This window comes from Pseudophryne corroboree, chromosome 5 (genome assembly GCF_028390025.1).
Source record: "Pseudophryne corroboree isolate aPseCor3 chromosome 5, aPseCor3.hap2, whole genome shotgun sequence".
Lineage (NCBI taxonomy): Eukaryota > Metazoa > Chordata > Amphibia > Anura > Myobatrachidae > Pseudophryne > Pseudophryne corroboree.
The window spans coordinates 618,540,123-618,561,799 of record NC_086448.1 but is presented as its reverse complement, the minus strand read 5'-3'; the positions used below and the strand labels follow the sequence as shown (position 1 = coordinate 618,561,799).

The window sequence follows — 21,677 nt, the reverse complement described above, 5'->3', positions numbered from 1 at the left end:
CAACCTAACCCTCCCGGGTGGTGCCTAACCTTCCCTCCCTATAACCAAACCCTCCCCCCCCCCCCCCACCACAGCCTAATCCTAACCCTATCACCGCAACCTAACCCTCCCGGGTGGTGCCTAGCCTTCCCTCCCTATAACCAAACCCTCCCCCCCCCCCCCACCACCACAGTCTAATCCTAACCCTATCACCGCAACCTAAACCTAAACCCCTTCCTCAACGTGGCTTACCTCTCTGCAATCTCGGCAGATGTTCGTTCGGGATCCTGGCGTTTCAGATTGCGATCCATGTCAGAATCCCGGCAATGGTATTCAGAGCAATGTTGGGATTTCGCCATCATTATTCCATCTGCCGGGATTCAGGACGCTGGGTTCCTGACCATATTTATCATTTTACAATGACACAGGCAGGCTAAAAAAACTACTACAGTATAAGAAACAACTGCAAGCCGGTTCCCCACACAAAGATTTGATTAAACAAACCTATACAACAAGACTATATTCACCCCAGGTGGTAAAATTAGCAATGCTTAACTACCATACGTGTCAGTGATGTATGCAGCCACACATTAAATCCCAATATCACATTTCATTGAATTGACTCTTATTAGTTTCCAAAGAAATCAATAGCCCTTTAGTGCACATTTTATTAGGGCAAACACATACACAAATGATTGTCAGTTACTCAATCATGTAGGCGATTATCAGACATCACCCCCCATCTGTTTTTGCAGTTGCTTGTCTACCACAGGGGATTTTTATTCAATATGTTCTACAACCATTGCCTTCTGAAGCACCACAATTAAACCTGTCATGTGAACGTTAAACATTTACTTGTAAAGAAAAAGCTATCTTGACCTGCTTAATGAGATATTAGACATTAATCTCATGTGATTAATCAGAGCAGCATAATGCAGCACAGTGTTTTCTAAGGGAGCTAATAGCAAATTAAAAATCACATACTGTAGGTAGCTTTAGCCTTACTTACACAGTCAAAAATGTATTAATTTTTAATCACCAAATAAACATATCCACACATTGCACCTATCCGCTATATAATGTGATGGCTAAATATCATAGCACGTTATAATGAGGCCATATAAATGTCCATTAAGAAAATGCCAGTTTCACATTAACCATTTTTGACTTTCTAACAATGGGTTTATATATTTCTCTTTTCCCTTTAATTTATTTAAACATTGTTTTAATGTATCCGTATACATTTTTTTTTTAATTATCCACCCAACCAGCTTTTGCACAACTGTCATACATGTGACACAGACACTTCTGTGGCAAAGGATTACATGATTAATTATTCATTATTTAGTTGCTATCCTCCAACCTTTAAGTGAAGTTAAAGTGGTTCATATCACTCAAGCTCTTTAGGAGACAGATGTGGCTAATGTGACAGCTGATTCCAGTAAATATGATATGAGGAAACAGACACTGTCTATGTTGACGTGAAAGAAAACATTGATTTTTTTTTCATGACATATCTTTGCATAGCAATAACAGCAAGTCAAGTTCAGTATAATATGGAATCATCACACTCAATCATAAATGAGCATGCTACATAAACTGTGTGAATGTTATGTGCTCACTGTGTGATATCATAGGTTCTAAGAAGAGAACTGAAGAGGGGAAAATGACAACTGTTAGCAAATCATACTAGAGAACTCAGTCAGTTGTCTCCACAGGCAACCTGTTAGCTCTCCACTGGGCTCTACCAACTCCATCGGCCCACGTATGCAGGGTGCAATATGCTGTTAGAAGCAAATCCAGTTGAAGGTTGCAAATTTGCACCTGAACAAACAATATTATGAGTCAATGGGATTATGTTTTAACATGCAGGGAAGGGTAGTTTTATTTTTACAATGTACATAGAGTTGGGCAAGAAGATGCTCTCCATCAACTCAAAGGGGCATGTTTAACACTTACCCACTTCAGACACAATAATTGTAATTTATTATCACGATTTGCAGCAATAAAAAATTAACATTTGCACGAATGTATCAAAAAATGCATGCAGAAGCTTGTCCCTGTGATCTGACAGAACTGAAGTAATCGCATTAACTTCACTCGTCTATCGGGGCGCTACTGCGCATCCAGAGTCAACCGACCATGCATGTATGGTGGCCATTGCCAGGAAGGGTTCTGGAGGAACTGTTGTGGAAAACTTAGACTAGAATGTTAATTCATGGTGAAGACAAGCTATCCAATAGTTGTCTTTTCATGTGAGCTTCCTCCCTAGTTGGGATCAATTTGTTTCAAAACATAAAATATTGTAATCATATGCCAATAAGTCCTATATCAAGTCCTTTGGAAGGTGGTCACAGAGACTCCCCCCAAGTCCTTGGCTTGCAGCAGGCACCCTCCAGTGTATAGCTCTGGGTAGTCTGTCTAGTATTTGTAGTGAAGAATGGGACACTCATTTGATCATGCATAAAGTCTCTGATTTCCTGTGTTAATCCTGATTTAACCTGTTATATTCTTTCTCAAGGTTCTTTCTCAAGGTATGTGGGCACGCACTTCCAACTTCATGTGATAGACCTCTAGCCAGGCCGTCTTACAGGTTCCCAGGCCAGTGGCACTAATTATCATAGGTGTTATTGGTTAGGGAAAATAGCGGGGATCTAGGAGCACACCTATCATTATTTAAAAGCCATAAACACAACCTCTTCAGAATATACTTATTTATAAACTACATCATGCAGTGATGGCAAGAGAGGATCCCAAGGTAATAAACGTTAAAACTTCACATAATATGAATTAACCAGGCGAAAGTGTTGCCTACTAACCAGAGATGTGCATTGCACTTTAACCAGAGACAAATGTTGCCGTCTAACAAATACTCAGGCACTGGAGCCATATTTCCATAGAAACCACCAGAAAAATGTAATGTATGGCTGCAGGACAAGATAATACTATGAGTGCAAGGTGGGCAGAACAGGTCCCCCATGACTTATGGAGCCTTGTGCACCTACACTCTGCACCTTTTATACATATATGCCACTACCTTTAACCTTGGGCAGCTAATGTACTCTAACCAGAGGGAGGTGATGTCTTTCAACCAGCAACGTGTAATACACTGCAGTCAGAGACATGTGATGCCCTCCAACCACGGACTAGGTGGTTCCCTCCAACCACAGACTAGAGGTGCCCTCCAACCAGGGAATAGAGGTGCCCTCTAGCCAGGCACAGGTAAATCACTCCAACAAGGACAGGATATCCTTCATCCTGGAACAGGGGATGCCCTTTAACCAGTTATAGGCAAAGCCCTCCAAACCAGCCAGGTGAGAAATTACACTACGACAATGGCCAGGCAGAGCTGGCCCTAACCAATTTGATGCCCTAGGCAAGATTTTGGCTGGCACCCCCTACCACTGCCACTAGTTCCACATCTGACCCAGTAACCCTCTTCCAGCACAGGCACCCATCACCCAGCAGCACAGATCAAAGCAGCAGCTAGCAACACCCATCATCTCTCATTCATAGCAATTCTCATTTTAATTTCCCATGCCAGCAAGAGCATTGGTGTCCCACCTCCAATATTTCAAATAGGAAAAGGGCTCGCTTAAGGCGCATGGGCCAACAAAGGCGTGTTATTGCTAGGAAAGGGCATGGCCACACAATAGTAGCCCCAATTTAAATTATGCCACACAGTAGTGCAACCTTATTTACATGATATCACATAATAGTGTCCCTTATTCATGTTACGTCACATAGTAGTGTCTGTTATTCACATTACACCACGCCGTTTTGCTCCTTATTCACATTACACCATACAGTAATGCACCTTATACACATAGTGCCACACAGTAATAGCTCCCCTTATACACATACTGCCACACCATAATACCCCTTACACATATGCCATACATTATTACACCCCAACTTAATAATATTTCAACAAATTTTACATTAGCAGTATAAAATGAAAGGTTCGCTTTACAAGTTGTGGATCAACTTCTATCACAGATCTCCATACGAGTATATAGCTGTTATTTTTGTTTAAGATAATCATGTGAAGATCACAGTATAATAAAGCTATCACAGAAACGCCACAATAAAAAGTAGCTATAACAAGCCTCAGATTGTGCACATCAATCCATAATGTGAATAGTATCCTTCTCCCCCGTTTCTATTGTCACCCAAAGGGCCTCAGTCTTTTCTTCAATGTTTTGTATTAAAGTAGCATTTATTCACATAATTGATATATAAAAATATATTGTATCCTGGTATAGGTATGTCCCAGTCATGATTCCCATTGCACCATGACTCTGTAATAGCCACAATATCTAGATCATCCCCTGTCAGTATCTGAAATTTTGTCTCCTAAGCTCCTAGCATTTACACACATAGCTTTAAGAATTTTGATTGTGCATCTGTTATTCCTAGCCATATTCAGACAGCACAAAATAAAGGTAAAGTCTAAAGTTTGAAATTACCTGTTTGGTAATGTTGTTTTTTTTCAACACAGCTACACCTCACAAAATCTAAAGATATAGGATCTAATTCAGATCTGATCGCAGCTGCAAATTTGTTAGCAAATGGACAAAACCATGTACACTGCAGGAAGGGGGGGTGGGCAGATATAACATGTGCAGAGAGAGTTAGATTTGGGTGGGGTGTGTTCAAAACAGAAATCTAAATTGCAGTGTAAAAACAAAGCAGCCAGTATTTACCCTGCACAGAAATAATATAACCCACCCAAATCTAACTCTCTCTGCAAATGTTATATCTGCCCCACCTGCAGTGCACGTGGTTTTGTCAATTTACTAACAAATTTGCTGCTGCGATCAGATCTGAATTACCCCCATAGTAAGTCTGTTTAAGACAGCCTACACCTGACCACAAATGACCAAATGTTCAAAGGAGATAATTAGCACTGTGTTTGAGTAAACACCAGGCAGCATGCAACAATAAACTATGATTCACTGAAAAACTTCCCCATACAGGCAATACCAACTACAAGCAATTCATTACATCAAAAACTTTAAAAACATACATGAGTTTGCATAAGAGCAAAATGTACTGGGCAGTTTGGAGATAACTTTTAAAAATTCAAAAACACAGATGATATGCATGAGATATAGGGGTATATTCAATTAAGGTTGAAACTGCCGACTTGTCGAAAAGACGTCAGTTTTTGACTTATTCAGGTCGGAAGGGGTTCCGACCTATTCAGTCCCCAGCATTTTTATCCGACAAGTCAGGGAATTCGACTTGTCGAATAGTACGTGAATTGGCAGTATAGTTGCCGATTCACGTGCTTCTGAGGGAAACAGGGCCAAATTCGACAGGTTTTGGCCTTGTTTCCGACCAACTCAGTTCGACTTAAAAAAAAAGTCGAACTGAGATGAGGGACCTGAGAGGAGGAAAGGGGGGAGAGCTGCGGGCAGACGGGGGGAGAGCAGCGCTACAGCACAGCGCTGCAGGAGGATGTGTCATAGCCGCCTATGCAATACAACGGGTTCACTACGGCTGGCCGGCGGTCGGGCTCCCGGCGACCAGCATCCCGGCGCCGGGAGCCCGACCGCCGGCTTACCGACAGCTTGGCGAGCGCAAATGAGCCCCTTGCGGGCTCGCTGCGCTCGCCACGCTACGGGCACGGTGGCGCGCTACGCGCGCCACACTATTTTATTCTCCCTCTATGGGGGTCGTGGACCCCCACGAGGGAAAATAATTGTCGGTATTCCGGCTGTCGGGCTCCCGGCGCCGGTATACTGAGCGCCGGGAGCCCGACCGCCGGCAAACAGAAGACCACCCAATACAACACTGCTATGCAATACAATCCTATTCCATTTGCATCTGATAGGAGTAATGGTTTTTCAATTTACCTATTCAATACATTCCTGCTATGTCCCATGTTACTATTTAAGTAATGTGTGATTCTGCTGTCTGGATTATATGTCTGTCTCTTCACTGATACAGAGTATTTGAGTGCAGGTGACGGAACATATCCATATTAGAGGGCGCACTGAATGTACCTCTGAGGAGGGTGAGATTTCCTCCATTGCGGCTGTAAGCGTACCCCTGTGTTGTTAGGCTGGAATGCTGTGCTGTAGGCTGCACCAATGGTATTCCTGGCATTGCGTCCCTCTGAGCAGGGTCCTGTGAGCGTTTACACAGAGACCCCGAAGTGACCTGTTAGGCAGTTTCATCCACGGCTGCCTGCTGACCCGTACCTTCCCAGTCCCTGCACCATCATGCCCTGCAAATAGCAGCTGACTGCTGTCAAGCTGGGCCAGACATAGGCTTGGGATGCCCCATGGCATTCCAAATGCCCTAGACCAGTGGTTCTTGAACTGTGTGCCTAGGCACGCTGGGGTGCCCCGAGGCTCTTGCAGGGGTGTCTCGGGATGGTGGTCCTGGAAAAATCAAATACTTTATGGTCAAAGTGATAGGCAAAACCAGTGCTAGTGGCTGCTAATTGTGAACCATGTGGATATGAAGTTCTGAACCTAAGCATGACAATTAGGCACAATTTTTTTTTTAAATATATCAATAAACTTTTATCCTAGGGGTGCCATGAAGAAAATGCTGATACTCTAGAGCGCCATGATTCAAGAAAGTTTGGTAACCAGTGCCTTAGGTAGTTGCCTAGTTTGCTTATGCCTAGGGTCGACTCTTTGGTCAGGCCTTGCCTAACAGATAGGCAAACAATACAATTCAGTCTTCTGACACAAGACTCTAGTAGTCTGTTGATCCTAAGAGGATCTGAATAGCTGTTGCCTCTTCAATGATAGGGTTACTGTTTCTGCATGCTATATGACAAAGGCTAAAAAGCAGGAAATATCGGAGGGGTAGAAATAATTAGGTTGACATTGACAATGTTGACATTCATAATGTCGACACCACAATGTCAACAGTTATATTGATGTTATTAAAATGACGACAGACAACATGACAGACAACTTCTCAGAAAGTCGACATTAGGTTTAGGCTGCAGGTAGGAGGGTTAGAGTTAAGCACTAGGGGGTGTTGCTCCGTCATTTTGACGGGCTGGTAACTAGTTGGGGTATATTTCTCAACAAAATATGTAGTAAGATGCAGCTTTCATCTATCTATATTTTTGCTAGATGACTTATCACCATTAATTGCTGACAGCAAAGAGAAACACCAGTAACCTGACATACCGGTCTTCGTTATTTTCTGCATGAAAATCTTTTTCCTACTATTCAACTAAGAATATAGTTCTACAAAACAGGAAACAGCAGTACACAGACCCTTAATTGAAGCACTGCTAATTGTGCTTTTTAAACCCTCATTATGTAGTCATTGTGTGCCATGTGTGTGCTTGTGTTGTTTATGCTTTTCCCGATCTGTCCAGAAATGTGAATCATAAAAGAGCTGTTTTGCTGCTTCTTGCTGTTTCAGGGAACAGAGAATGGATTTCCTAAAATAATGCTGAAGATCTACGTCACTGTTGCCAGTGGCATCCTCTGCTCATCCAATACCTGAAAACCTCCAGGATTCAGGAGACTGATAAAGCCTCAGCAATATTTAGTTGCATAATACGGATGCCATTCTACATTTGTACGAACAGCATCGATTATGAAACATACTGTTAGCTGGAATAACTGCAATTGTCTCTAATATTTTGGATATGTATTTATAAATTCATTAATACATTAATACATATAAACTGTTCTCACGGTTGTCAGCTGTCCTCCTCATTACATATTTGGCCCAATTTTTTAAACATTAGCAACCTAATGTCACTTGTCTTGTTTTGCATACCATATACAGTTCTTGGAAAGTATGATCCACAACTTAACACTTGGCAAAGTATAATTCAGTGCATGGTGGGTGTATCTATAGTGGGAGCAGGTCAGCACTCAGATCATGTGCCTGCAAGAGAGAGGGTCCCGAATGAAGGTGAACAAGGGCCCCCTACTCTCTGAAACCGCCACAGACATGGGCTCTTTCTTCTCTTAAACCACCTCTGACCCAGTGGTGTGTCATATAGTTCTCTTATCAGAGGATCTAGTGTTGCGTACATAGTGGTGAGAGAGCCTTGTGCACGATGTTCAATATTATCATCCTTCATTTACACAGTGCTGGTCAATCAGTGGCGTAAGTTCATCCCAGTTGCCCGGAGGCAAGACAAATATTGGTGCCCTCCACCTATATTTAGATAAATATATTTTGTATGTGTGTGTGAGTGTGTCTGTGTGCGTGCGTGCGTGCGTGCGTTTGTGCGTGTGTGTGTGTGTGTGTGTGTGTGTGTGTGTGTATGGAGTGTTCTGAAAAAAACAGATATACTGTATGTATACATTTCATTGTCTTATTTTAAATCACACATTTCTTAGCAGTAATCCCCAGGATTAGAACCCATGACCTGTTACACTGATGGCAGACACTTTACTGATGGAGTTATTTGCTCCTGTACAGTAAGCATGAGAATTCTAACTATATGAAGTCACGTGTAATTGTCAGAGAAGTAACTTCCTATAGTTAGAATTCTCATATTTCCTATACAGGAGCAAACAGCTTCATCAGGAAGATGTGTGCTTCCAGTGTAATAGGTCGTGGTTTCTAATACTGGGTATACACTTGTAAAATGTGTATCTACAGTGTAATAAAAAGGGTGTCACTTGTGAGGTGCAGGGACCAGTGAAGGAGTCGGCCACTGAAGCGATAGCAGCAGTTACCAATTAACTTAATTAAATGGTGTCATAGAATGGAAGGAGAGGTGCCCCCCTTGAGAGCAGGAGCCTGGCGGCAGATGACTCCGTTGCCTCCCAGAGTTACGCCTCTGTGGCAATGTACAATATGAACGTACCTTGGTTAACAATATACTATAGCAATAATTAAACAACAGATGTGGGGCCCTATGAATTGATAGGCTATAATGAGGGGGGCCTCTTTGCTTTGATGTGACATGTATAACTTGGTAGGGTGAGGTAATTGCTTACTATTTATTTTGAAAAATTTGCAGAAATAAGTTTTTCTCTTTGTAATTGATACTGATGGTAATTTACAAATCCGTGTGTTTTTAATTGAGATGTGTACTTGTTTGGCATCAGTGGCTTCTAATATTGTAATTCAATGTTCAGTATTATGATATATAGAATGATAAACACTGAGCACTATTCACTACAGGTGGATGCCATTGCTGCAATTCCAATCAAGATCATTTTGCTGGTTCGTCTTTGTTATAGGGCTGTATACAAAACAATAAAGTGGATCTGTAATCAGCTCTGGGCAGAACTCCCAGATTTCTTCTTTTTTTTGTCATTTGACAAAAGAAAACAGAAAGGGCTTTGTGACTTTCCAGCATTCTGTTGGGTTCATCACACATTACTATTTCCTCAACTGCTACATTTCTTTGAAATCAAGGACAGATTTAAACTTTTTCCTAATTTTAATACTGCTTTCAGATAGTAATGTGAAAGTTTATTATGTAATGTTCTTGCAATATCACTGCGGTCTGAAAGCAAAGTCAATTAGCAGTCTGATTAAACCCATTATCCTAAAATAACATTAAACACAAGAGTAAATAGTCTAGCACCAAATGGAATAGTAGTAAACGGAATAAATACCAGGATCCTAAGGGAAAAAACAAATGTGGGTCATCCAGGAGTTAGGAGATTATTTAGAAAATGTGTTAAGGGAAATGCGCACATTAAAACAAGCTAAGACTTTTTCTCCAGAATCCCCATGGGTATTGCTTCTTACGTTGGTACTGGTTTATCAAGTTAACAAAGCATATAAATGCTAGGCAAGATCTGTGCTACATTTTTCAAGTAGTGGCACACAGTTAGCAAAGGTAATATAATATAGAGCATAATATAAAGTACTATGGAAGTTAGAATGTAGTACACAATTATGCATTTCTGGAAAGCCTCTGCCTACAATGCAGAGGTGTTGGGTACAGTATATTAAGGGGGTAATTCAGAGTTGATCTGAATTTAGCACATCTACGATCAGTTACTCTGACATGCGGGGGGATACCCAGCACAGGGCTACTCCGCCCCGCATGTCTGTCCCTGCCCCCCATGTACAGGTATAAATAAAAGTATTGCACAATGGCGATGCTTTTGTACATGGCGAGTAGCTCCCTACCTGCGCAGCTCCTGCGCAGCTCCTGCGCTCTGGAAGGGAGCTACCCACCACATCCCGGGTTGCAGTGGCTGCGTGTGACGTCACGCAGGTGCCGCGGCCCACCCCCCAACAGTCCGGAGATGCCTCAGTTGTTTGGACCGTGACCGTTCTAACGTCATTGGCATGCCCCCTCCCACCCCTCTACCGCCTCTGCCTGTCAATCAGGCAGAAGCGATCACACCAGTGAGATGCTGATAGCACCTCACTGGCTGCGCATGTGCAGTGCGCCCACCGTGCGTGCGCACTGCGCATAGTAATTCAGACTGTGATCGCTACCGCTGCAGTATCCAGACTGAATTACCCCCTAAGTGGGCATGCAGAATATCGACACTCAAATAAAAATCAGCCGTCGACATTCTGACAATGTCGACAATATATCAGGGTCGACACTGTGAATGTTAGCATGTTGAATGCTTACATCAGTCAATGTCAGATTCTGGAGTCGACTTTCTGAATGTTGATATTATGACTGCACAACATGGTGTCAATTGCTCTTGTTGGCACCGCTGCTTCACTATTAGTGTCTCTGGGTACTGATCCCCAGAGACTGGTATTAATCCTCCAGCCAATCTGCCCCTGGATGTCACAATGTGTAGTGATCCCCCTGTGTTAGAGCCACTAGGTGACCTCCCTGACCTGTTGTTCATATGGCACTGAGATCCACTCTAAAAATCGTAATGGCCTTCCTGATCATACTGGGATGTGGGGGTTGAGTTAGCTAAGACTGTGACCCCTAAATGACATCTTTGACACCCCAGATGTCCCAGTATAATGAACAAAGGGCCCTAAATTGGCAATTCACCATATTAATAACCTTAGCCTCCATAAGACAGTGACATTAGGAAGAGCCTGGCCACTTTTTAGCATGGGGTTTGCTGTCTCAGGAATAGTTTCCAGCATAGTGGTGTGATTATAAGGGATTTGGGGGTAAGACCCTGGCTGCATTTTCATCTACTTATTTAACCCAGTGCACGGTTTAGAAGAACTATTTTATTACAGGTGGTGACTGTACATGCAAATAAATTAATTATAATTTAAGACTATTGTTTAATTTTTACTTTAATTACTGCAACATCTGTAGTCACAATAAGGTTGAGGGCCAATTTATGGCTTATGGATGCTGGTGCCAAAAATGTCTGCCTCACCTTTTGCATGCTCCTGATCATCTCCATAAAACAGCTTAAATTCACCACATCGGACCTATGAATCATCAAAAATATCCAAGGACTTACCTTTAACTTGTACTACTCTATGCGGACATCTTATCAAAACCAACGAATTGCATTCCTGCGCTTAGATACACACTGGATTGAATCCTCTGCAACTCTCCACTGAGAAGTCTTTCAGTTTGGCAGCTACTGTACTCTGCATTGGATTGGACATCCCAGATAAGGTACTGTGGACTACAACCTATCTTTGGCTCCATCCAGCCACTCACTTAGACATCATCCACCTCTGTTCTCTGAGCAACAAATAACTGACTTCTTGCAGTAATCAACTAATATCAGTATATTCAGGATCTGAATTGCTGAAGGCTCACAGTTCATTTCAAATTGCAGGATCCATTCCCCAGGACACGTTATCACTACCCCCCACAAGAAATCTACTTCAAAGGCCTCTCACAATGGGTCTTTTCACACCTAGACAATAGGAATTGGATTCTAACACTTTTCCACAAGTCTGCTCTGTCCTGGAATAATTGACTAAATCAGCAACAGAAAAAGCAAAGTTAATTTATTTATCACTTGCTTCAAATATACGCATTGGATTAAAGAGCAGCAATAGGTTATAGCAATAACTCTGTTCACAAATTCATTATAATTTTTGGATCACACACCGAATTGGCAGGAAAAAACACAAAAAAAAAAAAAAAACCTCTGCTTTCTCTCCCTCTCTCATTATCATATGCAGCTCATACTTATAGTAATCTGTCATTGATGTCCCAATGTATACGTATTCCTCCAGCTTCACTCCACCCACCACGTTCCGCAGTTCCTATTACACCATCTCAGGCTTCTATTCTCCAATCCCTTGGCATTTTAAAAAGAAAACACAGGCGCATTCGTGGGAAGCAAGCAGGCCAGAAATGTATTTTCACTGGTAACCACCTAAGTCCTTTGCCCACCTGCTCACTCCCAGATTCAAAGAACAATCAAATAGAAGTGATACCCAAAAGACGGCCCTGTGCTTGGAAGAACAGAACTGTCAACTCTCGCTTTGTGACCCCCATACCCAGAGCTCCTGCACTTAACATAAAGAAAACTGAAGGCCCTCTGGTATACCCAATCAGGTCAGTCCTTTGTAATGCCAGATCTATAAGAAACAAGACTGCAACAATTGCTGACCTTATTGAATCTGCAGATCTAGCCTGTATTACAGAGACCTGGCTAGATGAAAATGCAGTATCTATATTGGAGGCTGCGGTCCCAACAAACTACTCTGTCATCCACAACCCAAGACTGGACCGCAGGGGTGGTGGGGTGGCTATCTGCTTCAAAAAAGAACTTAGGGTCCACCCTATTGAAATTACTAACTCATTCGAGTGCATTGCTGCCCGGAGTTCGACAGGATTAGGTTTCAGAGTTCTTCTCATTTACCGGCCCTCTGGAGTGGGAAAGATATTTCTACAAGAAATTGCAGACACTGTTGCTGGCATGGTTCTAGAACATCAAAGATGACTCATCCTCGGGGATTTCAATGCATGGGTGGATGATGAGCTCTCACGCCTTGGCCAAGACCTCCTGTGCACAATGAATGGTCTGGGCTTCACACAGGTCATTCCTTCTGCCACACATAAAAGTGGTCACACTCTTGATCTTGCCTTTCAGATTGGATTAGAAGTCACTGACCTAAAAATAAACCCAGTCATCTGGTCAGACCACCACTCCCTTTGGTTCTCAGTTGTAACCCCTCAAATAGATCTCTGCCCGTGGAGTTGACCAGGTATTGTCAAAGAAGGGGTATGACTCCCCAGGCTCTTGCAGCAAATCTGGATCTCTCTGCTATAGTGGGTGCATGTGAAGATCCCTGTTCCCTAGTCCGTTAGTATTATAGGAATGTTATGGCTGCAATTGATATTATCGCCCCTGTGCGTATAAGACCTTGTAAACCACAACGTCGAGCTCCCTGGTTCGACAACAGTGTTAGTGAGCTCAAGAAAAGGGGACGTACACTGGTTGCCATGGGCAACTTCTCCACTGGCTCACTTCTCCACTTTTATCACTGCTTAGTACATCTCCCCCTTTATCACAGTATGAATCAAAGCTAAATTTGTATTTTATGTGTTTTTTTTAATGCAATTGATATAATATATTTTTGGGGATTTTGATTTCTTCATTGTTTAGCAGTGGGGCCATGTAACTAGCACACTTTGGACAGTGCTGCATAGATCCTAAAAAGGACTTTGGTAAAATGGATAATTTTAACTGTAGCCTCTCAAATAATGGGGGTAATTCAGACCTGATCGCTAAGGTGCAGTTTTTGCATCCCTGCGATCAGTTAGTCGCCACCCTCAAGGGGAGGGTATTGTGTGTGTGCCAATCATTTGTGCTGGAGAGCTGCACAAACAGCAGTTTTTGCAGTCTCTGCACGGCCCAGGACTTACTCACATGATCGGAGCTGACGTCAGAAATCCTCCCACAAAATGCTGGGTCCCTCCTGCGTTTTTCCGGAAACTCCCTAGAAACGGTTAGTTACCACCCACAAATGCCCTTTTCCTGTCAATCTCCTTGCGATTGCCGGTGCGGTTGGAATTTTCGCACCATCCTGTTGCTGACCGACGATCCCCGTTGCTGCGGTCCATCCCGCCTGAGCATTGCGGTGCATACGCATGCGCAGTGCAGACCTGTTCGCAGCCTGTTAGAAAACACACAGCAGCGATCAGGTCTGAATCGGCCCCAATGTTAGAAAGGTTATGTACAGTATGCTAGATCAGCTCACTAATGCTGGACATACACTATACAATTATCTGTCAAATAATCTTCAAGTTCTGGCTGGTTGGAAAGAAAATCTGGTAATAGATGAGAGCAAACGACAATTGACCATTTGCTCCCAAACACTGGAAAATGGACAAAAACTGTCATACATACAAATTGGTTAAATCCGTGATTTAATGAATTGTCTGAACGAGAGGGTTTGTCCATTTTCCAGTGTTTGGGAGCAAATGTTCAAATGTCATTCGCTTTCATCCATTACCAGATTTTCTTTCCAACCAGCCAGATCTGGCAGATTATCTGGGAGATAATTGTATAGTGTATTCCCAACATAAGTTTCTATCATTTCATTATATACAGTAGGCTCACGTGTAATTTAGTACAAAAATCACCTCAAGACTCCTAGACATTAAGTTCTCCTTGCACATAAACAATAAACTACAATAAGTGCCATTCAATATCATTTAACCATTTTGAATACTAAAAAAATGGTGTATATAGATCAGTAAAAGTCTCTTTGTACAGAAACTGTTCTAGCACTCACTGTACAATTCTGCTGATAGCCAGCAGACTATTCATATTGGCGCTTACTATCATCCCAGAGCACAGATGTATTATCATCTCACCACATGATTGCTGATTGGAGGTAGTTCCTGTCACACAGCTGCCACAGACACACTGACAGATCACACTGAAACCGTGTCAGCAGATGTCACACAGCTCTAGGTTATTCCTAATAAGCACATTGCACTGTGACATTACAGTATGATGCTATCACCTTAGCAACCTGCCCATGCTATTTGCATAGAAGTTCATTTGGTGCTGCTTGGTTTTGCATAGTGACATTGCACATGTCATTACTGGTAAAAGCACAGATTTGCATTGGTTCTGCTTGTGTAAAACATTGCACAAAGCTGAAGAAAATATTTCTCAATCTAGGTTCAGCACTTACAAGGACAGCCTGTCGTGTTTGGACAGCAGTGCCAAACAATGGAGTGCAATTAGACCTCAGTGGAGATAGATCATGGTAGTTGTAAGTGAAAAAAATATCATGTACTGTATATTGCTATCTATACTGCTGTGGCAGATATATACAAATCTAGTATATAGTATATTTAATTTTGTAGTATCATAAACTGTACATAGGGAGTGGGAAACCAGGCATTTCAGCATTAATGACCAGCTGGGTGACTTTATGGCTAGTGCTGAGGAGTGCCTATAATAATGAACATTGAAGCTGCTGTCCCAGGCAGCAGATTGTAGGGAATTATACAGTATACAACAGTTCTGAAATTCATACTGTGTAGATCTGATTAAATGTGTCCAGTTAGTAGATCTAATAATGCAGAAAATGACTCTCTTTACTTGAGATTTTGACTATGTGAGATCTTGACTAAGTGCCAATTTTGACTATACTCTGTACTAGATTGTAGACAATATAGGGGGTAATTCAGATCTGATCGCAGCAGCAAGTTTGTTAGCAGTTGGGCAAAACCATGTGCACTGCAGGGGGGGGGCAGATATAACATTTGCAGAGAGAGTTAGATTTGGGTGGGTTATATTGTTTCTGTGCAGGGTAAATACTGGCTGCTTTATTTTTACACTGCAATTTAGATTTCAGTTTTGAACACAACCCACCCAAATCTAACTCTCTCTGCAATTCTGTTGTGAAGATTTTGCATGCAGCTTTCTGATAGCAGAATTGTTACAGTGTAACAAGGGAATGGAGATCACCATTTACTTTTATGGGGTTCACTACGGGTGGCCGGCGGTCGGGCTCCCGGCGACCAGCATCCCGGCGCCGGGAGCCCGACCGCCGGCTTACCGACAGCTTGGCGAGCGCAAATGAGCCCCTTGCGGGCTCGCTGCGCTCGCCACGCTACGGGCACGGTGGCGCGCTACGCGCGCCACACTATTTTATTCTCCCTCTATGGGGGTCGTGGACCCCCACGAGGGAAAATAATTGTCGGTATGCCGGCTGTCGGGCTCCCGGCGCCGGTATACTGAGCGCCGGGAGCCCGACCGCCGGCAAACAGAAGACCACCCACTTTTATGATACATTGAGGAAGCATACCTCACTCAACATTGTAAAACACTTGTAATACCCTGTCCTTACTAACCTTGCAGTTAGGTGCAAAATTTGTCCCATTCAGGGTGAGGCACAACAGTAAGGGCCACCACCTCCTGACTAATTTTATTATGTTTAGTGATTGGTTATAAGTCCTCATTTGATGATAGCCAATTTAATAGAATTTTAATAAAAAGCCACTAACTATAACATTTGTTTATTTTTAATTATGTATACAGATGGAGCCTAGGTGCGCCCAAAGCAGTGTCTGGGCCGTGCACACATCCGTGATGCGCACGTGCCCCATTCACTACAATGCGAGCTTCTCTGCGCACTACCGTAGCAGGGCCTAGTCCCGCCGGGAGTGCACGTCTGCGATTGAGCTGCATTAGATGAGTGCGGCTCCATCCGTACATATTTACTAAGTAGGACAGCTTGCAGGGGCAGTTTGTAAATGTTCCACCTTTTTACACTTCATTCAATTGGCATACGGTACAGTACAGTGGATACAGGGGAGTTTTAAGAGAGGAGTGGAGAGCGTGCAGCCTCCATCACGGGCCCCCTCCTCTCCGGCAGAGTAAACTCTGGCATAATGCCAGAAGCTACTGCGCATGCACAGGTCTCCGGGAGCATGGTGCCCGCGCCTTGTTCCCAGGTACATCTCCAGTGCACCTGCGCAAATCACGGTGGCCATTTTCCAAGTGATTTGTGCCCGCACTGCAGGGCCGCCGCCATGGGACTCCAGAGGGGTAAGTATACTATATGGGGGCAGTGTGTGCACTGTGGGCCCTCCCTGGACCTTGGGGCTCGTGTGCACTGCACACACTGTACCTATTATAGAAACGAATATGAGTGGATATATTTTGCAGTTACTAGTACTTTTTGGGCTGAAAGCACCGAAACAAGCATCCAAGTGCAGCCCCCAAACAAGTGCCAAAAAGGCAATTTGCCACTGATTCAATCCCCAAACTCAGACACTTGTTTTCAATGTCTAACGTGCAATAGACAGATGCAAACTGTTTTTTACCTGGATGCAGTGCGTCAATACAACTTAATGTAATGTTTAGAAATAAGACGCAGAACATAAAATGCAACGCATGATACAATGAAAGTATATTACAGTATAATTGTAGATAAGGAAAATAACTAGAAGAGATGTTCTAAGCCTTGAAAAGTGATACATTTCATGGTGATAAAATACCAGCCAATCAGCTCACTGCCATGTTTCAGGCTGGGTTTGAAAATGACAGGAGCTGATTGGCTGGTACTTTATCACCGTGAAATGTATCACTTTTCAAGGCTTAGTACGTCTGGCCCATACGCACACACGCGCGCGCGCACACACACACACACACACACACACACACACACACACACACACACACAATGAAGCCTTGCTTGTTCATAAAATACAGTAGGTCTGGTATTCCCAATACTTTTATAAGTGTATTAGGCCAGTGGATCCCAAACTGGGTGCCTTGGGGTACTTTCAGGGGTACTCTGGGTTGGTGGTCCAGGACCAATTCAAATTATTTATGGTCAGTGTAATAGACAAAGCTAGTGCTCTTGGCTTACAGTCACTGTATAAAATATGTGGACAAGCAGAAGCAAATCCTGTCTCTCACCATAACTGAACCGAAGGATGGCATACTGTATAAACAAAATTTATTTAATGTAATATTTTTTCTGAATTTCTCAATAAGAAACTTTTGTCCTAGGAGTGCCACGAAAAAAATTGTGATACTCTAGGGTGCTGTGATTCAAAATAAATTGGGAATCACTGCATTATGCTTTCCTTCACTAGACAAGTATTACAGCAAAATTAGTTAGTGGCTCCAGAGTCATTTTATTGTGCGCCGGTATGCTGGTTGCCGGGATCCTGGCCGCCGGCATACCATACTACACCCGTCGCAAGGAGCAATAGTTACAAATCAAATTTTAGTTCCAATTAGCATAATTACTTCAAATATTGCACAGTATCAACTGCTGTACTGTAGCATTTGAAATAACAGCAATGGAGCAGTATAACACGTTTCTCAGAGTGCCTAGTATAAAATTACTGCTATGGCCTTGTGGTGGATCTGTCACTTTGTGCGCACTCTGTGGGGAAGTTCTATGCGTTATGACCAATTAATTGAGTAGTGTTATTTAGCATCAAATACATGATTCTGATAGAAGAGATTCCATCTCTGAATTTGGCCAAGATATATGAATGCTGTATAATTCTAAATAAAATAAACACAGTTCACATTACTGGCACAGACAGACAGACAACACACACACACACACACACACACACACACACACACACACACACACACACACACACACACACACACACACACACACACACACACACACACACACACACACACACACTGCCCTGGAAGTGCCTATAAATGACAATCTACTCCATAAAGGAGACAGGTACTAGTGCATCAATTGCAATGGCAGTGAAGCATATTTTTTTAGTCAGTATATCTGGTTTAGAGGTGAGATTCTCCACACCTATAATCCTCTCTGCCATTGCCTATGTTAGCAGTTCTAGATGCAATTATTTTAATTTAATTACTACCATCCTCTATACAGCAGTAATTACAATATGTAAATCAACTATTCACTTTAGAATAACTGAAATAGAGACCTCAGCAGCTTTACAAGCAACAAATTACCTCCTGCTCGTTTGGTAATTTGGTCTATCAAATGGTAAAGCTTTACAGTATACTTAGTCAGACCAATGGAACTACTAGTTCTCTTTCATTTTTATTTCACTGCTGTGTTCCCAAATAAATTGTTATGTTTTTATGTTCAGCTCATGTGAAGTCTTTCTGCTTCTAATACACTGCATGCCAAATGTCAGTAAATGATTTACATTTATCTAAAGATGTATCTCATATCTTTTTCCATGGCCGACAGTAAATAATTTGGAGCCTGCAACAAATGTACAGTATCTCTTGTAGTAGAATCATTTTCAAATACCATTTTCAGTTTTAAATGATAAATCTCTAGCATTGCAAAGATATGTAACTATTGTTGTTACTAAATATAATAGTGTAGCAATATAATATAATAGTCCTCTAAAAATAGCATAATCAATGATCTATTTATGGGAGTAGTAGTAGCAATACTATAGAGCTAAGTTTCCCCTCGATTTAGCACACTGCACAATGAGCATTGCTAGAAATGTTACTGCATTTAGTAAATTAATGACAGCATACAGTATAATATGATTAGCTGATTTGCTTTTCAAAATTCCCTATGGTTCATCATGTTTACTGACGAAATATAAACAGCAGGTGTTTCTAATACATCTGTTGTCATACAGTGGCATGAAGTATGTAGTTGTAATGTATTACAGATACAGAACACACTTTAAGACAGTTAATTTTAGCATGTACATAGTAGCTGGTGACTTCAGGGTCCGCTTACCTTTTCAGAAATAAATCCACTCCAGGTGAGCTGCTATCTGTTCTCCTATCTCACCTGGAGCTGCTAAACGTGACCACGCCTGCCTTTCAAATGATGTCAGTCTCAAAATAAACATCTTCATCAAGAATACAGTATGTGAGAGTTAGGCTGGCAGATCATGTTCTACTGAAGCATGCATAGAAAAATTCCATAGCAACAAAGATGACAGCATGACAACCGCTGTTACTACTGCATAAGCATTAAAAACTATACTCTCAAAATACTCCTACACAGAATTACTTTAATTATATCAGGGAACAGGATGCAAAATACATCATGAAGGATATTTGTTTTACCACTAATTTAAAGTTACAGTCACAAACACTAAGGTGGGAATGTTAAACATAGTTGTGTGATTAGAAATGATTGCAGTAGATCTATATTGCTATGGCTGCGGGTTGCAGGCAGGTGGGAAGCTAAAGAGTGTAGTACTGTACAGTACACAAAAATGCCTGACAAAATTCCAGTTTCTAAGTGTTATAATACTGGTATGGTATATGAGGAGGCAGTAGCACTCAGTCAGTACACAATATGGATATATAGAAATTCTGAAACCAAATTAATTCACTGTAGTTAGCACTACCAAGGCACAGGAGGGCCAGCTATAACTCATATATGCTACACTTTAAAGAAGCAAGCATCCTTAGGGTGATATGTACAGGAGGAGACATACAAAAAAAAAAAAATAGGAGCAGATTATGAAGTGCCCACACAATAGTAGGCAATGAAGGTGAAGCAACAATGGACAATGGCCCTCATTCCGAGTTGTTTGCTCGCAAGCTGCTTTTAGCAGCTTTGCACACGCTAAGCCGCCGCCTACTGGGAGTGAATCTTAGCTTATCAAAATTGCGAACGAAAGATTACCAAAATTGCGAATAGACACTTCTTAGCAGTTTCTGAGTAGCTCCACACTTACTCGGCATCTGCGATCAGTTCAGTCAGTTTCGTTCCTGGTTTGACGTCACAAACACACCCAGCGTTCGGCCAGACACTCCTCCGTTTCTCCAGCCACTCCCGCATTTTTCCCAGAAACGGTAGCGTTATTTCGCAAACACCCATAAAACGGCCAGTTTCCGCCCAGAAACACCCACTTCCTGTCAATCACATTACGATCTCCAGAACAAAGAAAAAACCTCGTAATGCCGTGAGTAAAATACCTATCTGCATAGCAAATTTACTTGGCGCAGTCGCACTGCGGACATTGCGCATGGTAATTAGCGACTAATCGCTCCGTTGCGACAAAAAAATAACGAGCGAACAACTCGGAATGACCCCCAATGTTGGTCTGATGTGTAGTGTACACCCTCCTCCTGGGATATAAAGCCAGGCTCCAAAACTTTGCCCATCCAATATTATAATTGCCTAGGGCCGGCTGAGCAAGCACCCTTCCCATCAGTAAACTCAGCCCTGGCATCAGCAATAGTACATAATATGGTGATTCAGAGTAGAGCATATTGTACTGGCTGGAAGAGGTCATGTTGGAGGCTCTGAGATTATAATATTCTGCATTCTGTATTCTCCTATTAGGAGAAAAGTGCTATATAAATATTATTATTATTATTATTATTATTATTATTATTATTAATTTATACCTGTGGTGATCAATAGCTATACCTTCAGCATTGTTAGACCTTTGCTGCTGTCTACCTGCATTTTATAGAGAGCCCAATCTCTCCTTCTGCCTCACAATGAAACCAGATTAACTGTCCCATTAGAAGAACCTAGGGGGGTTTCAGGGAAAGGCCAAGGGGTTCATCTAGGCTCCAATAATGCTACAATCTTGTAATTTGGTTGCTAAGTAAGTGTGAGTCAACACAGAGTGTGGGGAGAAAATTCAATAAAGACTTTCAGTGTTTGTATATAGGTGTCCTTCAGCATTTTTGAGGCAGGCTAAAAGAAGAATGTTGATAGTTTCCCATTTTCTTGACTTCTTTCTACAGACTACTACTAATGATTTATAATTCTGCACAGTGTAAGAGACTATCATGGCAACCACATTCGCATGCATATAGTAGTGAGCAGAGATTTTAGGAATGCCCTCTGAGCTCTATTTTCTCTGTATGATGTAAATCCTTTCTTTATATATCATCCTCATGAAA

At 42.2% G+C, this 21,677-nt stretch overlaps 1 protein-coding gene across 4 annotated transcripts in view; it reads right to left on the bottom strand.

Moving 5' to 3' along the window:
- Nucleotides 1-21,677, bottom strand: part of DLGAP1 (DLG associated protein 1) — a 1,173,524-nt gene that overhangs the window by 884,627 nt on the left and 267,220 nt on the right. The window contains exon 1 of one of the 4 annotated variants that reach the window (XM_063923538.1): nt 19,540-19,631. The exons of the other annotated variants lie outside the window; for them this stretch is intronic. The gene's annotated coding sequence lies outside the window, so the exon portion shown is untranslated. Of the gene's footprint in view, nt 1-19,539; nt 19,632-21,677 lie in introns of those variants that run through there. 4 annotated transcript variants of the gene reach the window in all.